Source organism: Oncorhynchus kisutch, linkage group LG3 (genome assembly GCF_002021735.2).
Source record: "Oncorhynchus kisutch isolate 150728-3 linkage group LG3, Okis_V2, whole genome shotgun sequence".
In the NCBI taxonomy this organism is placed as follows: Eukaryota; Metazoa; Chordata; class Actinopteri; order Salmoniformes; family Salmonidae; genus Oncorhynchus; species Oncorhynchus kisutch.
This window is the reverse complement of record NC_034176.2, coordinates 13,729,987-13,735,986: the sequence shown is the minus strand read 5'-3', so window position 1 is coordinate 13,735,986 and position 6,000 is coordinate 13,729,987.

Here is a 6,000-nt window from a genome sequence, read left to right as displayed (position 1 = left end):
GTAACACAGAGGTAAACGCAGGGGTTACGCATTGATAAACGCAGGTGTAACACAGGGTTAACACAGAGGTCAACGCAGAGGTAACACAGAGGTAAATGCAGGGGTAACACAGAGGTAAACACAGGGATAACACAGAGGTAAATGCAGGGGTAACACAGTGGTAAACACAGGGATAACACAGAGGTAAATACAGGGGTAAAGCACGAGGTTCCAAGGCTCTGAGAGTGAGGTGTATGAGTGGGCAAAAGAGAGGCAAAGGGTAAGGGTGAGTTCTTCTGTGAATAGAAATGCATTATTAGTAGTATCACTCGATAGAGGATAACCTGAACAGGTTCACTGAGGATCAGAGTTCAGTAATAGAGGCATATTTTACATTTTAAGTGAGAATAGGCATTGGTCTGTAGCTGAAAAATAGAGAAAATTCACATGAGCACCACAATGTCTATTCCATCCATGCTCTACCAAGGTTTTCCAGCACACAGCTTTGACCTACTACAGTAGCTATGTTGGTATTGTGCAAACAATGTGTAGGCAGGTTGCTTAAGATTCAAACCTTCTCAAACAGCCTAATTCACACTCTTAGAGGAGGTGTTTCCACAACAATGCCATTTGTACTGCCTGCAAGGTAAAGTATTGGATTCTTCACACACCACAGTAAGACATTATCCCATTACAAACCTTTTCATGCTTTCTTTTAATGAAATGAAAGCATGCTTTGCTTTTACACTTACAAGACCGTCAGGCTTGATTGAGTTTTTTGTCTTGTATTAATGCATGCATGCATTCTTTAAACCTATATTTGAGCAAAACAAAATACCATAACGACATCCTTTTTTAGTCAGTAGGTCCCAACATAACAGGTGGTGGTGGACACACTGGTTCAGAAAGATAGAGCTTGTCTACATTCCTGATCTCTGTAAGTGTTAGCCCATTTGTGTAATACTGACAAAAGCTCACAACCACTTGTGTTTCAAACATTGTCCTGATTTAGAAATGGCTGTGCTGATTAGCGGACAGTTCATTACCACTGTAAAATGAATATGTTGCTTATGTTATCCTATGTTTGTACTTGAATTTGTTTTTGCAAAAAAAGATTATGAAGCAACAATAATGCACATTTACAATAGGTCTATATCTAAAAATACATTCATCCAAATGATGTATGTATAGCAGTGGAGGCTGAGGCTCATAATAATGGCTGGAACGGAGCAAATGGAATGGAATCAAACACCTGGAAACCATGTGTTTTATGTATTTGATACCATTCCACCTATTCCGCTCCAGCCATTACCACAAGCCCGTCCTCCCCATTTAAGATGCCCCAACCTCCTGCGATGTATACCGGTATACATCATTTTAATAGCAGGACACCATAAAACCCATTATCTCTCTGAATAGCATGAACTAGGCTGTTCAAGAAGGTTTGAATCCTAAGCAACCTGCCTACACATAGCTTGAAGTACAATACCAACGTAGCTTCTGTAGTAGGTTTAAGCCGTGTGCTGGAAAACCTTGGGAGAGCATGGGTGGAATAGGAATTGTGGTGCTCATGTGAATTTCCTTTTTGTTGTTGTCTTCAGACCAATGCCTATTCTCACTTTAAACATAATGTTTCTGTTTTTAATTTCCTTGGTTTTTACACTAGAAGGTGATTGTGCAACATTATCATACAACATTATAATTAAGCAATAAGGCACAAGGGTTGTGGTATATGGCCAGTATACCACGGCTAAGGACTCTTATTATGCAGTGCCTGGATACAGGCCTTAGCCATGGTATATTTGCCATATACCACAACCGCCCGAGGTGCCTTATTTGTTATTATGAACTGGTTAACTATGTAATTACATTGTCATATCAAACCCGTGGTATACAGTCTGATATACTACTGCTTTCAGCCACTCAGCATTCAGGGCTCGAACCACCCAGTTTATAATACAGCATAACACAGCGAATAAAAGTGAAAAGTAAACAAAAATGACAAATGACAACAGAGATAATGTAGTTGTTTGTATTTATTTCATATTAATAGCTGATTTTCCAGAGGGAAGCAAAAAAACAGACGCCACTTTTTAGACAATATGGAGTAACCTGGAAAAATATTCCCTAATATCTCTTAAGACAACCGAGAAAGCTCCTGGAACACATATATACAACATGTACCCACATGTACTATTTACATGAAAATGTACCTTAACGTTTAGTGAAGAAAGGCCTAGTACTGCATTACCTGTAAACAAAGGTGAGTTATCACGAAATATAACATTTACAACCAAATCTACATTCATCAGACATGGTCAACTTTGTAACTGCAATTCAGGGATGGCTAAAATTACTCTTGACAAGCTACGGGTTTATACAGGCTTTTTGTTCAAGCCCAGTTCTACCACACCTGATTCTACTATTCATGGTTTCGATGAACAACTGAGGTCTTGATGAACAGCTGAGGTCTTGGTGAACAGTTGAGGTCTTGATGAACAGCTGAGGTCATGATGAATAGCCGAGTTCTTGGTGAACAGCTGAGGTCTTGATGAACAACACAGTGGTAAACACAGGGGTAACACATAGGTCAACGCAGGGGTAACACAGTGGTAAACGCAGGGGTTACGCATTGATAAACGCAGGGGTATGTTAGCCGAGTTCTTGGTGAACAGCTGAGGTCTTGATGAACAGCTGAGGTCTTGATGAATAGCCGAGTTCTTGGTGAACAGCTGAGGTCTTGATGAACAACGGAGGTCTTGATGAACAGCGGAGGTCTTGGTGAACAGTTGAGGTCTTGATGAACAGCTGAGGTCTTGATGAACAGCCGAGTTCTTGGTGAACAGCTGAGGTCTTGATGAACAGCGGAGGTCTTGATGAACAGCTGAGGTCTTGGTGAACAGCGGTGGTTTTGGTGAACAGCTGAGTTGTTGATGAACAGCTGTGGTCTTTGTGAACAGCTGAGGTCTTGGTGAACAGCTGGGGTAATTTTGGTGAACAGCTGAGGTTCTGATGAACAGCCGAGGTCTTGGTGAACAGCTGAGGTCTTGATAAACAACAGAGGTCTTGATGAACAGCTGAGGTCTTGGTGAATAGCTGAGGTCTTGATGAACAGCTGAGGTCTTGGTGAACAGCTGGGGTCTTGGTGAACAGTCGCGGTCTTGATGAACAGCTGAGGTCTTGGTGAACAGCTGAGGTGTTGACAAACAACTGAGGTCTTGGTGAACAGCTGAGGTCTCGATGAATAGCTGAGTTCTTGGCGAACAGCTGAGGTCTTGATGAACAGCTGAGGTCTTGATGAACAGCTGGGGTATTGATAAACAACGGCGGTCTTGATGAACAGCTGAGGTATTGGTGAACAGCTGCGGTCTTGGTGAACAGCTGGGGTCTTGGTGAACAGCCGAGGTCTTGATGAACAGCTGAGGTCTTTGTGAACAGCTGAGGTCTTGATGAACAACTGAGGTGTTGATGAACAGCTGTGGTCTTGTTGAACAGCTGAAGTCTTGACGAACAGCTGATGCCTTTTGGGGAACAGCTGAGGTGTTGATGAACAACTGAGGCCATGGTGAACAGCTGGGGCCTTGATGAACAGCTGAGGACTTGGTGAACAGCTGAGGTTTTGATGAACAACTGAGGTCTTGGTAAACAGCTGAGGTTTTGATGAATAGCTGAGTTCTTGGCGAACAGCTGAGGTATTGGTGAAGAGCTGGGGTCTTGGCGAACAGCCGAGGTCTTGATGAACATCTGTGGTCTTGGTGAACGGCGGAGGTCTTGATGAACAGCTGATGTCTTTTGGTGAACAGCTGAGGTGTTGATGAACAACTGAGGCCATGGTGAACAACTGGGGCCTTGATGAACAGCTGAGGTCTTGGTGAACAGCTGAGGTGATGATGAACAACTGAGGTCTTGGTGAACAGTTGAGGTATTGATGAATAGCTGAGTTCTTGGGGAACAGCTGAGGTCTTGATGAACAGCTGAGGTCTTGATGAACAGCCGAGGTCTTGTTGAACAGCTGAGGTCTTGGTGAACAGCTGAGGTATTGGTGAACAGCTGAGGTCTTGATGAATATCTGTGGTCTTGGTGAACAGCTGAGGTCTTGATGAACAGCTGAGGACTTGGTGAACAGCTGAGGTTTTGATGAACAACTGAGGTCTTGGTAAACAGCTGAGGTTTTGATGAATAGCTGAGTTCTTGGCGAACAGCTGAGGTATTGGTGAAGAGCTGGGGTCTTGGCGAACAGCCGAGGTCTTGATGAACATCTGTGGTCTTGGTGAACGGCGGAGGTCTTGATGAACAGCTGATGTCTTTTGGTGAACAGCTGAGGTGTTGATGAACAACTGAGGCCATGGTGAACAACTGGGGCCTTGATGAACAGCTGAGGTCTTGGTGAACAGCTGAGGTCTTGATGAACAGCCGAGGTCTTGTTGAACAGCTGAGGTCTTGGTGAACAGCTGAGGTATTGGTGAACAGCTGAGGTCTTGATGAATATCTGTGGTCTTGGTGAACAGCTGAGGTCTTGATGAACAGCTGAGGACTTGGTGAACAGCTGAGGTTTTGATGAACAACTGAGGTCTTGGTAAACAGCTGAGGTTTTGATGAATAGCTGAGTTCTTGGCGAACAGCTGAGGTATTGGTGAAGAGCTGGGGTCTTGGCGAACAGCCGAGGTCTTGATGAACATCTGTGGTCTTGGTGAACGGCGGAGGTCTTGATGAACAGCTGATGTCTTTTGGTGAACAGCTGAGGTGTTGATGAACAACTGAGGCCATGGTGAACAACTGGGGCCTTGATGAACAGCTGAGGTCTTGGTGAACAGCTGAGGTGATGATGAACAACTGAGGTCTTGGTGAACAGTTGAGGTATTGATGAATAGCTGAGTTCTTGGGGAACAGCTGAGGTCTTGATGAACAGCTGAGGTCTTGATGAACAGCCGAGGTCTTGTTGAACAGCTGAGGTCTTGGTGAACAGCTGAGGTATTGGTGAACAGCTGAGGTCTTGATGAATATCTGTGGTCTTGGTGAACAGCTGAGGTCTTGATGAACAACTGAGGTCTTGACAAACAGTTGTGGCCTTGATGAACAGCCAAGGTCTTGATGAACAGCTGCGGTGTTGATGAACAGCCGAGGCCTTGGCGAAAAGCTGAAGTCTTGATGAACAGCCAAGGTCTTGATGAACAACTGAGGTCTTGATGAACAGCTGAGGTCTTAATGAATAGCTGAGTTCTTGGTGAACAGCTGGGGTCTTGATGAACAACTGAGGTATTGATGAATAGCTGAGTTCTTGGTGAATAGCTGAGGTCTTGATAAACAACTGAGGTCTTGATGAACAGCTGAGGTCTTGGTGAACAGCTGAGGTCTTGATGAACAGCTAAGGTCTTTGTGAACAGCTGAGGTCTTGATGAACAGATGTGTTCTTGGTGAACAGCTGAGGTCTTGATGAACAGCTGAGGTCTTGATGAACAGCTGTTGTCTTTTTTTGAACAGCTGAGGTGTTGATGAGCAACGGAGGTCTTGGTGAACAGCTGAGGCGTTGATGAACAGCTGTGGTCTTGATGAACAACTGAGGTCTTGATGAACAGCTGTTGTCTTTTTTTGAACAGCTGAGGTGTTGATGAACAACTGAGGTCTTGATGAACAGCTGAGGCGTTGATGAACAGCTGTGGTCTTGATGAACAACTGAGGTGTGGATGAACAGCTGAGGTCTTGGTGAACAGCTGAGGTGTTGATGAACAGCTGTGGTCTTGATGAACAACTGAGGTGTGGATGAACAGCTGAGGTCTTGGTGAACAGCCGAGGTCTCGGTGAACAGCTGAGGCATTGAAGAACAGCTGAGGTCTTGGTGAACAGCGGAGGTCTCGGTGAACAGCTGAGGTCTTGATGAACAGCCAAAGTGTTAATGAACAGATGAGGATCATCCAGAGCAATCCAAATGACAAACTGCTGAGAAACACCTGCAAAATACAAAGTCATTCGATACGCACAACACTCTTATGAGAAATTCAAGACATATTTTCAATTCTGAAA